Source organism: Muntiacus reevesi, chromosome 18, assembly GCF_963930625.1.
Source record: "Muntiacus reevesi chromosome 18, mMunRee1.1, whole genome shotgun sequence".
Classification (NCBI taxonomy): Eukaryota; Metazoa; Chordata; class Mammalia; order Artiodactyla; family Cervidae; genus Muntiacus; species Muntiacus reevesi.
Genome location: NC_089266.1, coordinates 57,774,422 through 57,791,714, shown reverse-complemented (window position 1 = coordinate 57,791,714; position 17,293 = coordinate 57,774,422).

Below are 17,293 nucleotides of genomic sequence, written 5' to 3'. Positions count from 1 at the left end.
CTAGGTTGGACATGAGTTTGAGTAGACTCTGGGAGTTGGTGATGGACAGGGAGGCCTGGCGTGCTGCGATTCATGGGGTCACAAAGAGTCGGACACGACTGAGCGACTGAACTGAACCGAACTGAGGTTGGTCATAACTTTCCTTCCAAGGAGTAAGCGTCTTCTAATTTCATGGCTGCAGTCACCATCTGCAGTGATTTTGGAGCCCAAAAAAATAAAGTCTGACACTGTTTCCACTGTCTCCCCATCTATTTCCCATGAGGTAATGGGACCAGATGCTATCATCTTAGTTTTCTGAATGTTAAGCTTTAGGCCAACTTTTTCACTCTCCTCTTTCACTTTCATCAAGAGGCTTTTTAGTTCCTCTTCACTCTCTGCCATAATGGTGGTGTCATGTGCATATCTGAGGTTATTGATATTTCTCCCAGCAATCTTGATTCCAGCTTGTGCTTCTTCCAGCCCAGTGTTTCTCATGATGTACTCTGCATGTAAGTTAAATAAGCAGGATGACAATATACAGCCTTGATGTACTCCTTTTCCTATTTGGAACCAGTCTGTTTTTCCATGTTCAGTTCTAACTGTTGCTTCCTGACCTGCATACAGGTTTCTCAAGAGGCAGGTTAGGTGTTCTGATATTCCCATCTCTTTCAGAATTTTCCACAGTTTATTGTGATCCACACAGTCGAAGGCTTTGGCATAGTCAATAAAGCAGAAATAGATGTTTTTCTGGAACTCACATCATTAACCCATATCAATTATAATAGTTATTTTTAAGACAAACAGTATTGTCTATATTGGATATAGACCACTATCAGTTCATTTTAGTCGTCTATTTATGCAGTAAAAAGCAAGAATCAGCATAGACTACACATATAAACATATGAACCATGAGGTCTCTACAAAGATACCTAGAAAAATTATGCTTTAATCAATCTGAGTAGGTTTGAAATATATCAAGATTTTCATGTGAAGTAACTGATGGACTGGAGCACACAGAATAAGAATATTCCTATACCAATGCTTAGAGCTTGATTGGAAAGTAAAATCAAGTTCAGGGAAGCATGTTAGGGAGGATTTAGGAAACATTGTTTTCTGGTTAATTTATTCACCTATGGTTAAAATATAATTAAAAATAGTCATGTACAGATGTGAAAATTGGACCATAAAGAAGGTTGAGCACTGAAGAATTGATTCTTTTGAATTGTGGTACTGGAGGAAGCTCTTGAGATTCCCTTGGACTTCGACGATATCAAACTAATCAATCCTAAAGGAAATCTACCCTGAATATTGATTGGAAGGACTGTTACTGAAGGTGAAGCTCCAGTACTTTTCCACCTGATGCAAAGGGTTGACTCATTGGAAAAGACCTTAATGATGCAAAAAATTGAATGCAAAGAAGGGAGTGGCAGAATATGAGATCATCAGATAGTATCACTGACTCAATGGACATGAATTTGAGCAAACTCTGAAAGATAGAAGACAGAGGAGACTAGTGTACTAGTGTACTAGTCCATGTGTCACAAAGAGTCAGACGCGACTTAACAGCTGAACAACAAAAGTGTTGAATATACATGTACACATACAGTAAATTATGATTTCTCTATTTTATTCAGAGAATTCCAACATAGAATTATTACCTGTTCTACTTCATGGTCACATTAGAAAGTGTGTTGTTTTTGCTAGAAGACTAGATTTGTCCATCCCAGCGATGGTGACTGCCTTAGTGGGAAAGGTAGTATCGGAACTTAAGTTACTGGAATAACTTTGAAGCACTGGTAAGTCACTGTTTTATTCATTGTCAGGGCATTCCATTTAATGTTCTCACTGACCCTTTGGGGTAAAAATTTCCATCTCCATCTTTTGAAGTCAAGCAACATCCTTGAAATCACAGGAAATAGGGAATGTGGTGTTGTATTTGAAAGTAAGCCTGATTTCAGACTCCACGTTGCTGCTGCTATTCCAAACTATGTGTAATAAAAGGCATTTTGTTCAGTTTTCATTCTGTCATAGTTCAATACGTGGTCCAACTATAAATGACTAATATGAAGCTTCTGTTCAATGGAACTCAACTACAAGTTAAACAACATCCAGTTGGTTTAGATTCTGTTCAATGAGAGGAGTCTACTCACCACAAGCTTGATGACATGAGACCATCAACTGCTAAAAAAGTTTTTAAAACTTGTAACCTTTGTACTTTCTGCTTTCTGGTAGCAAATATCTTGCAGAGCAAACCTGTCTGCAGACCTCACACTGTGTTGCACAGTTCTAGAAAATATTGCTAACACCTAATTTATCATCAGCTTTGTAAAGACCACACCTGAGTATTGAAATACAAGTATGAAAGTTAGAATTCTGCTTTTGAAGTGAAGTAAATTCAATACAAAATGATCATTCAAAGCTTTAATAAGAATAAATTGTTCCCTGAAGAATGTGCTTGGTAAGTTATAAACATGGAAAGCAATTGTTTGTTCTTCATGAGGCAGAGGAAAACTAATTAAGCAGCTTGTTTTAGCTGAATGCTTGGCATTTGTTATCTTTGTTCTTGTTCTGTGTTGTGGATACTTCCAGCTTTCCCTTGAAAACTACTTTTAATTTACTGAGATATTTTGTTCAGTCTATTTGTAAACATGGCAACCATATTTAAATAATTCTGATTTTGGTGGTTCTCATTTTATATCTAATTTCTTTCATGGCTGATCTGCCTGTCTACTCAGCTTGATTATCTTCCCAAATGATCTTGACACGAGTACTCCACACAGTCTTTCTTATGGATATATAGGAAAGGACTATATATATGAGACTGATTTAGTTGTTAAGTCGTGTCCAATTCTTGCCAACCCATTTGCTGTAGCTCGCGAAGCTCCTCTGCCCATGGAATTTTCCAGGCAAGGATAGTGGAGTGAGTTGCCATTTCCTTCTCCAGGGGATCTTCCCGACCCAGGACTCGAACCCAGGTCTCCTGCATTGCAGGCAGATTCTTTGCCGACTGAGCTATGAGGGAAGCACATATATAAGACTATACATATATATATATATATATATATATATATATAAAACTTTTAATAATTCAGCAGTTTTCACTCTATCACTCCTTCCCCAAAGTACACTTATCCAGAAAGATATTCTTTCAGGAAGAGAACAAAAAATCAGTATAGTATCAGCATACATGATATGGGTGTGACCCCCAGATATTTAAAGAAATGATTTTAACTAATTTGGAGGCTGTTTGAATGTTTATCTCCAAACTGTTTCTCTTCAATATGTTTTGACCTAAACAACATACCTGTATAGCAATGTGTTCTTGCTTTAAAAACTAATCCATTTCTTTTAAAGAAAACAATTCACATTTCCCTTCCTTTGTAATTTTTTTTTCTGTTTGTGGAAAAGAACAATAAACCAAAGTTCTTATAACAGCATCTCTGTATTAGGATAATGTCCAACTTTTGTAAAAGTGTAATACTTGCTCTTTTTTGGTGATCACTGGAGCCATTCATTTTTAACCTATTGTGAAATTTCTCAATGTGGAGGTTTAGGATACAGTTAGCTATTGCTTTTGAGAAAATAATAATAAAACATTTTAAATTTGTTTAAATCATCATTTGGACTAGTGAGAGACTAAAAATGTAATAAAGAAAAATATCTGAAAACATCATCCATTTGGTTAAAAAATAGGATAAAAAGTAAAACATAAAGGGAAAATATCCAAGACTAATCCAATTATTCACACTATTTTTAAGAGAAGTGCTGTGATTTCTGTCTTATGTAGGATATATTTCATGTTTGCAGTTGATTTGCATGTTTGCAACCCTAGAGTTGGTAGTCTTTCGGTAGTTGGGAACTACAATTCTTTGAGTGATTCTACATATCCAAGCAGAGTTCTGAAAGCTATTCCTCAATGATTTCTACTTTTTGTACTTCACTTTTAAGTCTGTATTTTTTCCTAGGACTGCCATAACAAAGTACCAAGAAACATTAATCGAAATAACAGACATTCATTTTTTCTCAGTTTCAGAAGCTAGAAATGGAAAATCAAGATATCAGTAGTGCCATGCTCCCTCTGAACCCTGTAAGAATTCCTCCTTGCTTCTTTCCAGCTTCTGGTGGTTTCCCAGAAATCTCTGATATTCTTTGGCTTGCAGCTGGATTACTACCAATTTCTGACTTTATTGCCACATGATATTCTATGGCCATCTTCTTCTAAAGATACCACTGACATTGGATTATGGGCTCATCCCACACCAGCATGACTGAGTCTTAACTAATTACATATGTGATGATCTTATTTTTAAATAAGGTCACTTTCTAAAGTGGTTAGAACTTAAACATATCTTTTTTGAGGGAATGTAACTCAATCTATAACAAAGCCTGAATGATAATTTTGTTATTTCAAATGAATAATCTGGCTAAAATAGTGTTTTCTACAGTCAAGAATACAAGCATTTGGTAAAACCTATAGAATTCCTTGAATGCCAGATGCTGTAACACCACCTCCCCCACCATACACATATTCATTACAGCATTATCACCCTACTTGTTCTTAATGTTTCTATTCAGAAATCATAAATGTCACAATATTGTGAATCAACTATATTCCAGCATAAAATAAAAGTAAAATAAATAAATAAAGTTTAAAAAAAGAGATTCCCTGGTGGCTCAGATGGTAAAGAAATACAGTTCAAAAAAAATCATAAATGTCATTGATAAAGTTTGGGTGATTTTGGGTTGGGGATTAAAGTAAAGCTTCCACTGCACATTTCTATGTTCTGAGCACTGTACTGGCCACATTAATTATCATATTTTTTTGTTCACAAAATAGTAAAAGATGTTATAATAGTCAAATTATGTAGATGACAAAAATGTGACCTAGAGATAATAAGTTAACTTGTCCTAGGAAAGTATATGAATGAGTCAGTATTCAGACTATACCACACAACTTTCTAATTTTCTGGGATCAGAGAAAAAGTGTAAAGAGAAGTTGAAATTATACATGACATGTTATGTAGTTCCTTTTCAGCAAAATCTACAGTACTATAACCTTTCAAAGCTAGTGACTTCATAAGTTGTTTAATATTGCTCAGAGAATGTGGTAACTGCCACACTTTATTTTGTTCATTGAAATATTTGGTAACTTTTACTTGCAGAGTTGGTGATGGACAGGGAAGCCTGGTGTGCTATTTCTCTGGGGTCACAAAGAGTTGGGCAAGACTGAATGACTGAATTGAACTAATTTGCATAGCAATAAGTTGCCTTCATTTTACTTCTGATATAGAATCAAATAGGGTTATCTGAGGTCAGGGAGCAAATATAAAGGGTTGGAGACTAAAACACAAAAACCTTTACCCAATCCAAGCAATGAACATATAACAAATCCAATGATAGGATAATGATTGTAGTGTAATAACAACCGTGTTGTTATTGTTAAGTCACTAAGCTGTGTCTGAATCTTTGTTAGTCCATGGACTGTAGCATGCCAAGTTTCCCTGTTCTTCACTATCTCCCGGGGATTCCTCAAACTCACATCCATTGAGACAGTGATGCCATCCAAACATCTATCCTTTTTTGCCTCCTTCTCCTCCTGCCCTAAATCTCTCCCAGCATCAGGGTCTTTTCCTAACGAGTCAGCTCTTTCCCATCAGGTGGCCAAAGTATTGGAACTTTAGCTTCAGCATCAGTTTTTCTAATAAATATTCAATGTTTATTTCCTTAAGGATTGACTGGTTTGACCTCCTTGCTCTCCAAGGGACTCTCAAGAGTCTTCTCCAGGACCTCAGTTCAAAAGCATCAATTATTTGGCACTCAGCTTTCTTTATGGACCAACTCTCACATCTATTAGCTACAGGAAAAACCATAGTTTTGACTATACCGACCTTTGTCTGCAAAGTGATGTCTCTGCTTTTTAATACACTGTCTAGGCAACTGTGTTCTAGTAATTCTTTCAATGCCTCACTGGCCATCTAATCAGAAACTATCAATATGTCAAAAGTTGGTTGTACTATATACCTTTCACAGTAGGCTAGCCAATACTACAACATTCATATAATTACTGTTGTAGTCGTAGTGAAGGATCAACACAGCCCTTGATTGCCAAACACTTTGTCTTTGACCTGCCTCATTGCATGTTGCATGTGCATACTGAATACTAGAACATACCCTGGGTTACTCCTATTTCTCCACAGCAAAAGAGTTATCTGTGAATTTCTCAAATATGTGAGCAACCCAATTCCAGAATCTCATTTAAGGTCCACTTGTTGGACATTGATGCACCATTTGTCATTTACTATATTTTGTGGCAGGAAGCAACTTACTCAAAGCTGGCCATCTGAAAAAGTGATGTGTGAAGCTGTGAGCAAGGTGTAGGAAAACCACTAGGTAGAGTGCAAAATCCTAAGCATGTTCCTAAGACTGGAATATCATTACCATGCCTAGGCTTGAAATAACAGAGAGTAGCTAACAAAACATAAACAATAAAAGAGCTATGTAGAAGCCAACAATAATAGATCTTCAATGGATTTGTAGTTAAGGAATACAGTAGTTTACACAGAAGTCAAGAGGAGAGTAATGGGGAAGTGAATACTGTGACTTCACTCTTCTCTTCCTCTCCAATCCTTTTGAGCAAACCCAACCTGAAGAGGGAGGACAAAGGATGCAGTTCGCGTAAGTCAGGGAAAAGAACAGGGCAGAGAAAGATGGAAATTAGATCTACAGGGGCAAAGGTAAGGTATATAGTGCACAATTTACAGCAAGGCAAGGCATTTTCATTGGTGCCTATGGGAGTCAAGGACAGACTCCATGGAAAAATTCTTGCTCTCCTCATGATATTCCCCAACTGAGAAGGTAACAGGCAGGAAGGTCAGGGGTCTCCAAACGGGGGAAAGAGACTGCAAGTGCCAGACATTTTTATCTCCCTTAAGCGGCAGGAGAAAAAAAAAAAGAAAAAGAGCGATATTTTTTCTTTTCTACAAATTTAAAAGGTTTCTCTTAAAATGCTGTGTTGCCATGACACCTGGTTTCACCTGAAGCTAACTACTCTCAAACCTTGAGTTAACCAATACATTTCTTTTTCTTACGGAAATGTCTTAAGCTATGTTAATGTACCCCAGGCTCTATCTTCAAGTTGGTTCCGCCAAATGGCCTAACTTACTTACTCAGGTATTGTTCCCCTAATCTATGTAAATGAAACTATTTGTTGGTATTCTGCCCTTCTACAAGATTCAAGTCAATCGTTTTATGGCCAGGGATGAATTATCTGGTGCCATTTTAAATTTTATGACATTCCTTTCTTTTCATTAACAGACTGTGAGTGACTATATAACATACAGCTAAAGACTAGGAGGGAGGGTACTCTTTTGCCCCCTTCTGATGCCTATGTCTGAAGCTTTCTCTATCTCCTTTATACTTTAATAAAACTTTATTACACAAAAGCTCTGAGCAATCCAGCCTCGTCTCTGGCCCCAGATTGAATTCATCTCCCTGGGATTGAATTCATCTCCCCCGGAGGCCAAGAATCCTGGCGTCTTATCGTTCAGCAACAACCTTTCACAAACTTAGATCTTAATAGCATCCACAGTGGGCTCCAAGTGATACTGAATACTGTGCTCAGTATTCCCTTTTGTTCTGCCAACATACCCCTGGCAAGTTTTAAAGAAGGCCAACTTGGTTCAAATATTGTCTAGAGTAGTGTTTTTAAGAGTTCTTCAGAGTTATTATTACTCCCAGTAAGCTCCTAATACATCTCCCTGGCACCTCTCCCCTGAGTAATTTTCCTCTATATCAACAAACTGGCTACTAGATCAACCTCAAGAAAGTGGTGATTCCTTTTGAGTAGGAATCCAGCAGGGATAGACACACAGTGCCTCACATTCCCTTCTACCTCAGTCACTACAGGTGGCCTTCCACATTCACCCAGACCCTAATTCTTACTTGGCTTTGCAGAGAGAGTTTTATTATTCTGATTCACTTTTTATCCTTCTGTCATTTTCACAATACTTTTCTCCCATACCTCCTGGGACTCCTGGTTTGTCATCTGCAAAAATCCTTTTATCTTTCCCTTTGTTGTTATTCAGTCACCTGATCACGTCCGGCTCTTTGTGACCCCATGGACTGCAGCATATGAGGCCTCCCTGTCCCTCGTCATCTCCTGGAGTTAGCTCAAGTTCATGTTCATTGCATCAATAACACTGTCCAGCCATCTCATCCTTTGATGCCCTCTTCTTCTGCCCTCAATCTTTCCTAGCATCAGGGACTTTTCATGAGTCATCTGTCCACATCATATGACCAAAATACTGGAGCTTCAGCTTCAGCATCAGTCCTTCCAGGGAATATTCAGGGTTGATCTTCTGTCAGATTGACTGGTTGCATCTCTTTGCTGTCAAGGGACTTTGAGGAGTCTCCTCCAGCACCACAGTTTGAAGACATCAGTTTTTTGGCATTCTGCCTTCTTTATGGTCCAGCTCTCACAACTGTATGTGACCTCTGGGAAGACCATAACCTTGACTATATGGACCTTTCTTGGCAGAGTAATGCCTCTGCTTTTCAACACCCTGTCCAGGTTTGTCATCACTTCCCTTCCAAGAAGCAATCATCTTCTGATTTCATGACTGAAGTCACTATCTGCAGTGATTTTGGAGCCCAAGAAGAGGAAATCTTTCCCTTATGACATTGCTATTGCCAAAAATGTGATGCTTTTGAACTGTGGTGTTGGCGAAGACTCCTGAGAGTCCCTTGGACTGCAAGGAGATCCAACCAGTCCATCCTAAAGGAGATCAGTCCTGGGTGTTCATTGGAAGGGCTGATGCTAAAGCTGAAACTCCAATACTTTGGCCACCTCATGCGAAGAGTTGACTCATTGGAAAAGACCCTGATGCTGGGAGGGATTGGGGGCAGGAGGAGAAGGGGACAACAGAGGATGAGATGGCTAGATAGCATCACCGACTTGATGAATTTGAGTTTGAGTAAACTCCGAGAGTTGGTGGTGGACTGGGAGGCCTGGTGTACTGTGATTCATGGGGTCGCAAGGAGTTGGACACGACTGAGCAACTGAAATGATTGCTTAAAAGTCTTTCAAGAGATAATTCAGTTTTCTCATATTTCCACTGTTACTCAGAGCATAGAAGTAAGAGTTTAGGTATATATTTGTTCATCTTGGCTTATTTTTCCAGACCCTTATTCATTTTCATCCATCCTTCTCTAAATGCCAAGCATTTTAGAATGCTCCTGAAAAGCTTCTTAGAAGCATCTATCACCAAGTATTTTGCACTGGTAGTATCAGCCATGCCTGATTAATGTATGTTTATATAAAGCTTTGTGTCACCCCCATTGAAGCTTTTAGTATAAGCCTCATTTTGCTTGTATCTATACTACTGCTGTTATTATTTTTTATTTGATATTTAACACTTTGTCCTCTTGCTTCCTTCCTTAACCTCCTCAGTTCTAGTCATCTTTTTCCTGTTGTAATAACTAGTTCTTCATCACTAATCACTACTTATTAATAACTTCCAATATATAAACCATGTCAAGTGTCTTGCTGCTCAACTAAGACTTTCTGTATGTCCAGCTCATCTTCTCCAATACCTAAATTTCTGTAATTCTTCAATCTCACTAGGATTTTCAATCCAGTTATCTACTCTATGAGTTTCCTTGTATTTTGCATCTTGCATTTATTACTATAATACTACTTTGCATACACTCTCAACCTTGCCCCCTTTCTCTCACTTTGTACTTGTGCAGAATAATCTCTATCCTGATTCCATATAAGTCTTTCTATTCACACTCTACCTCTAGCCAAACATCTAAACATATATAGGATGTAATATACAGCATGCTGATAAATATAACTTTAGATTTATGACCATAATTCTAAAGTAAATTCTCAACAATGCCTAGCAATACTAATATTGGCTAGTATTATCTTAGTGAAACTACTTTCTCACTCTGTAGTATGATTACTTCACAGCTTCTATTCCCCCTTCAATCTACAACACCTTCTTTTTCTTAGCATCAGCTGATGTCTTTGGATTTTTTAAGATAAAATACTGGAACAATAGGAAATAATCTCTTATTTTTTCCTCCTAAATTAATATCTGATCCCCATCTTTACTCATATATTCTTCCTTCCATCTTATGATTGCTGAAGTGCCCTTGCAGCTACCTGACTCCAACTCCTTCTGTGCACTGAATCCCATCTCTTTTTGCCTACTCAAAACATGTCTTTTCATAATCATCTCTCCTCTTCTTCATCTTAAGTGTTTCCTCTTTTATGGCATTCAAAGAAAACAAATACCTTTTGTGGATTATGATATCTTTTAATTACTGCTCTTCTCTGCTCCTCTTAATAATAGAATAACTCAGAAGGATCGGTTGTCTCCACCTCCTTGCCTCTCTTTTCCTCTTGAATCCGTACTAACCAAGCAGTCCCCTATATCTCTCTAGTTAAATTTTGCTTGTCAATATCAGCAGCATTCTCTACACTGCTAAATTCAACAATCCTTTCATAATTACCATCACACACAACCTCTCAATGGCATCTGATCTTTCTCAAAATTGTTTTATCACTTACTTTCTGGGACAAAAGGATCTCCCAGGTTTCCTCTGACTGCAGGGGCTATTCCTTCTCAGGATTGTCTTCCTTGGCCTTTTCATGCTGCACTCCCATAAGAACTCACTCTCAGACTCTGCTTTTATTGATCTAAATTTATTTTTTAGATTATTTCATTCACTCCTTTGGCTTTAAATACCATATATCCACAGGTGATTCTTAGGTGTGTATGTCACCAACCTGAATATCTAGCACGTATGCCCTAAAGAAAACTGTTGATTCCTTCCTTTCTTATCCCCTAAAATGTTCTCCACCAATCTACTCCACCTTCAAAAACATCACCATCACTCATTTAGTTGTCCTGGCCAACTCCTTCTCTTCTCCCAGAACCCATATTTAAACCATTAGCTAGTGTTTAACTCTAATTTAGGAGACGGCAATGACGACCCACTCTAGTACTCTTGTCTGGACAATCCCATGGACAGGGGAGCCTGGTGGGCTGCCATCTATAAGGTCACACAGAGTCCGACACGACTGAAGCGACTTAGTAGCAGCAGCAGCAGCAGCAGCAGCTCTAATTTAAAATTTTTCCAGATATGACCATTTACTGACACCTATATGGCCGTCAAGGTTTCCCTAGTGGCTCAGTCAGTTAGGAATCTGACTGCAAAACAGAAGACACGGATTTGATCTCTGGGTCAGGAAGATCCCCTGGAGAAGGAAATGACAGCATTCTCCAGTATTCTTGCCTGGAGAATCCCATGGGTTGAGGAGCTGTCAGGCTATAGTCCATAGCATGCAAAGAGTTGGAAATGACTGAAGCAACTCAGCAAACATGCATATGACCTTCAACTAGTAAAATTTCCCATCATTTCTCACTTGGGTTGTTGAAGTTGATAGTTTCATGGTTTTCTTACTTTTACTCATCATTCCCTATATTCCACTCTCTACCCAGTAGCTAAATACTCTTCTTACCTCTCAGATCTTGTCACTTTCCTACTCAAACTCTTGAAAATTGTTTCCAATTACATTTATGGTACAATGTCTTGCCATAACAATCAATCTTACCTTCAAAGGTAACAATCAATCTTACCTCTCTCCTCAAGCTCACTGTGCTCTGTGGAATTTTTTTTCTTTTCCTGTGCATCCTGAACTCTTCCCTTCCTCACAGACTTTAATGTGGTTAACTATTCCCTTTCCTGGGAATATTCTTTTTTAAATATTCACTTGACACATTTTCTTCCCATACTCAGAGAACTGCCCCAGTATTATTCTTGAGAGAGACATTTTTAAACCACCCTACTAAAATAGAGCTATCTGCTCAATTAATAAGCATTAAAATCAAGGTTTTGCTGTTGTTGTCATTATATTATTGACCTAAAGGAACAAAGGTGTGCAATTCTGACTATTCAGAAGAGATAAGATAAAACCAAGTATATAACAAGGATCATGGCCTTGAAATAGAATAAGTCTTATTCTGAGAAGTTGAAATCAACTTCATATCCTATTTGGATAACTGATGGGTATCTATTTAAATTATCTATATAATCATATTAAGCATAATAAGTATAAAAATAAAAAAATATGCTACAAATTCTGTGGAATCAAATTTTTATATAAGGTAAAACATGATTACCACAACTTCAACTGTTGTGACATTTAAGCCATGTCTGCATTTGTTTGAATTTGTGCTGTTATTGGCTTGAGCCATGCTTCAAATAATATTTCTCCTTGGGTTTTAGTTTTGCTTCCAAAGGCAATCAAAGTACTGAAACATTTATGAATGGATTTGAAGTATCAAACATCAATCATTGTCAGAATCTTATCAACTAGGAAACTAATTCCCCCAAAACATATTTTTTGTTGAAATACTATTAGAATTGAGTCTTATATCAAAATAGCAGACATGAAAAATATGTCCACTTTTGAAATTGCAGGAACACAAGCAATGCATCTTACTCTGCAATTGCACTAAACATTGATTCAACTGTTGGATGCAAGGTTCACTTAATCTGGGGATGCTTAGTGTAAAAGTAATGAAACTATTGTATGTTAAGATTTGCTTCCAATCCAAATAAAAAGGATATTATTTTCCACTGTTGGGTGTCTCATTATTAGATCACTAGCATTTTCAAAAACATTTCTGGGTAGAGATGAGGTTAAAGCAATCCATGCATAGCCACAAAACTTTCCAGTTTTAATATATGAAGGACAATACTGAAAGTTTATCAGAACTACTTTCTTCCCCTATATCGAAGCCAGTTTTCTCACTTTTAAAGCTCTACGTGGTCATAACTACTGTAATAAAAATAAACATTCTTTTTAAAGGGAGAAATAAAAACATACATACCCAGTGTCAGATGTATATGAGAAGAAAATAATAAAAGTAGATTTTGGAAAGGTTACCTTACATAACTCCAGGTTAGGGGAAGAAAGAATAGGCTATGAAGTAAGAATGAATATTTAAATCATCTTATACCTTAGAAAACATCACCTAACACAAATCTGCATGACAGAACTTCACTAAATCTATTCTTTTAACTTTTTTCAATCACAGATTTGGGACTAAGGCATTTTTCTTACAAAACAGTATGAAAAGACTAAAAGATAGGGCACTAAAAGATGAACTCCCCAGGTAGGTAGGTGCCCAGTATGCTACTGGAGATCACTGGAGAAATTACTCCAGAAAGAATGAAGGGATGGAGCCAAAGCAAAAACAACACTCAGTTGTGGATGTGACTGGTGATAGAAGCAAGGTCCGATGCTGTAAAGAGCAATATTGCATAAGAACCTGGAATGTTAGGTCCATGAATCAAGGCAAATTGGAAGTGGTCAAACAGGAGATGGCAAGAGTGAATGTTGATATTCTAGGAATCAACAAAGTAAAATGGACTGGAATGGGTGGATTTAACTCAGATGACCATTATATCTACTACTGTGGGCAGGAATCCCTTAGAAGAAATGGAGTTGACATCATAGTCAACAAAAGAGTCCAAAATGCAGTACTTGGATGTAATCTCAAGAATGACAAAATGATCTCTGTTCATGTCCATGACAAACCATTCAATATCATGGTAATCCAAGTCTATGACCCTACCAGTAACACTGAAGAAGCTAAAGTTGAATGGTTCTATGAAGACCTACAAGCTCTTTTAGAACTAACACCAAAAAAAGATGTATTTTTCCTCATAGGGGACTGGAATGCAAAAGTAGGAAGTCAGGAGGTACCCAGAGGAACAAGAAAGTTTGGTTTGGAGTACAGAATGAAGCAGGGCAAAGGCTAATAGAGTTTTGCCAAGAGAATGCACTAATCATAGCAAACATCCTCTTCCAACAACACAGGAGACGGCTCTACACAGGGACATCACCAGATAGCCAACACCAAAATCAAACTGATTATATTCTTTGCAGCCAAAGATGGAGACGCTCTATACAGTCAGCAAAAATAAAGACTGGGAGCTGACTGTGGCTTAGATCATGAACTGCTTATTGCCAAATTCAGACTTCAATTGAAGAAAGTCAGAAAAACCACTAGACCATTCAGGTATGACCTAAATCAAATCCCTAACATTTAAACAAGGAAGTGAGAAATAGATCTAAGGGACTAGATTTGATAGACAGAGTGCCTGAAGAACTATGGATGGAGGTTCTTGACATTGTACAGGAGACAGGGATCAAGATTATCCATAAGAAAAAGAAATGTAAAAAAGCAAAATGGCTGCCTGAGCAGGCCTTACAAATAGCTATGAAAAGAAGAGACATGAAAAGCAAAGGGGAAAAGGAAAGATATATCCATTTGAATGCAGAGTTCCAAAGAATAACAAGGAGAGATAAGGAAGGCTTCCTTAGTGATCAGCACAAAGAAATAGAGGAAAACAACAGAATGGGAAGGACTAGAGATCTCTTCAAGAAAATGAGAGATATCAAGGGAACATTTCATGCAAAGATGGGCTCAATAAAGGACAGAAATGGTATGGACCTAACAGAAGCAGAAGATATTAAGAAGAGGTGGTAAGAATACACTGAAGAACTGTACAAAAAAGATCTTCATGACCCAGATAATCACAATGGTGTGATCAGTCACCTAGAGCCAGACATCCTGGAATGTGAAGTCAAGTGGGCCTTAGGAACTATGACTCAGAACAAAGCTAGTGGAGGTGATGGAATTACAGTTGAGCTGTTTCAAATTCTAAAAGATGATGCTGTGAAAGTGCTGCACTCAATATGCCAGCAAATTTGGAAAACTCAGCAGTGGCCACAGGACTGGAAAAGGTCCGTTTTCATTCCAATCCCAAAGAAAGGCAATGCCAAAGAATGCTCAAACTACCAGACATTGCACTCACCTCACACGCTAATAAAGTAATGTTTAAAATTCTCCAAGCCAGGCTTTAGCAATATGTGGACCGTGAACTTCCAGATGTTCAAGTTGGTTTTAGAAAAGGCAGAGGAACCAGATATCAAATTGCAAACATCCACTGGATCATCAGAAAAGCAAGAGAGTTGCAGAAAAAGCATCTATTTCTGCTTTATTGACTATGCCAAAGTCTTTGACTGTGTGGATCACAATAAACTGGAAAATTCTGAGAGAGATGGGAATACCAGGCCACCTGACCTGCCTCTTGAGAAACCTGTATGTAGGTCAGGAAGCAACAGTTAGAACTGGACATGGAACAACAGACTTGTTCCAAATAGGAAAAGGATTGCATCAATGCTGTATATTGTCACTCTATTTATTTAACTTATATGCAGAGTACGTCGTGAGAAATGCTGGTCTGGAAGAAGCACAAGCTGGAATCAAGATTGCCAGGAGAAATGTCAATAACCTCAGATATGCCGATGACACCACCCTTATGGCAGAAAGTGAAGAGGAACTAAAAAGCCTCTTGATGAAAGTGAAAGAGGAGAGTGAGAATGTTGGCTTAAAGCTCAACATTCAGAAAACTAAGATCATGGCATCTGGTCCCATCACTTCATGGCAAATAGATGGGGAAACAGAGAAAACAGTGACAGACTTAATTTTGGGGGACTCCAAAATCACTGCAGATTGTGACTGCAGTCACGAAGTTAAGACATTTAATCCTGGGAGGAAAATTATGACCAACCTAGACAGCATATTAAAAAGCAGAGACATTATTTTGCCAAAACAGATCCATCTTTTCAAGGCTATGCTTTCCCAGTAGTCATGTATGGATGTGAGAGTTAGACTGTAAAGAAAGCTGAGTGCCAAAGAATTGATGCTTTTGAACTGTGGTGTTGGAGGACTCTTGAGAGTCCCTTGGACAGCAAGGAGATCCAACCAGTTCATCCTAAGTTAGATCAGTCCTGGGTGTTCACTGGCAGAATTGATTCTGAAGCTGAAACTTCAATAGTTTGGCCACCTGATGTGAAGAATTGACTCATCTGAAAACACCCTGATGCTGGGGAAATTGAGGTCAGAAGGATAAGGGGACAACAGAGGGTGAGATGTTTGGATGGCATTACCGACTCAGTGGACATAAGTTTGGGTAAACTCTGGGAGTTTGTGATAGACAGGGAGCCCTGGTGTGCTGCAGTTTATGAAATCACAAAGAGTCGGACACGACTGAGTGACTGAACTGAACTGAACTGAACCGAGTGTATGAATAATCGCTTCAATAAATGACTATGCTGTGGGCTCTGAATCTGTTCTTTACTTAAACCAGAATATGCCAAGCATATGATGTGCACCCAACAACAACTTGTCAATTGTCTTATATTTTTTTCACTTGAAATAAATTTTAGCATAAGTTGACACTTAGGAAATTTTATATAGTATGCTGATCAACTATTTTTATTTCATTATAGAAATTCTCTTATGTTTTAAATGCATTACTATTACTATTCTTCTTATCTCATGGACATTAAATTGGTGTATATTCATTCCATATCAAAGTGTTAGTCACTCAGTCGTGTCCAACTCTTTGTGACTCCATGAACTGTAGCCCACAAGACTCCTCTGTCCATGGAATTCTCCAGGCAAAAATACTGGAGTGGGTTGCCATTTCCTTCTCCAGGAGATCTTCCTGACCCAGGAATTGAACCCAGGTCTCCCGCATTGCAGACAGACTCTTTACCAAGTGAGCCAACAAGGAAGCCAGTCAATATCAAAAATAAATCATAAAAAATTTGAAGTTTAATGAAGATTTTACTAGTGTAGTGTGGATTAATGGCTCAAACATAAATCTTTCTTCCCCTCTTTACTTTCCCAGGGCTGGTCAGTGTTGAATTATACTCTAGTAAACTCATCTACTGGTCATTTTGTGAGCTCCTAATACTTGTAAGTTATTCTGCTAAATGCAAAGTTGTACTTCAGGAGCTTAGAGTCTAAGAGAAAAAGGTAAATATACAATTGAGTATATCAAGTTCTAATATGAACCAACACAATTTAGTGGTAGTTCAAAATTCACATTCAATTTAAGGACCTCAACGATAGGCTTTGTTGGGAAGGTAGTAATGAAGAAAACTTGAAACATAAATTCTCCATTTGGGATAAGGTGAGGAAGTTGTATCTCTAGCAGCAAATGCCATAAACAAAGCATTTGGAGTCATTTTCAGGGGGAGGGAAGTTGTCTTTAAATACTACATGAGGTCGAGAGGGTTTAAATATATTTATATTTCTAGAGAGGGCCAAATAAATGACACTTCACTTATTATACCAGATTTTTCTTAACTGAGATTTTGTACTGAACTTATTTTACTTATTTTGCATATCAGCTTCGGCTAGAGACTTTTTTTTTTAAA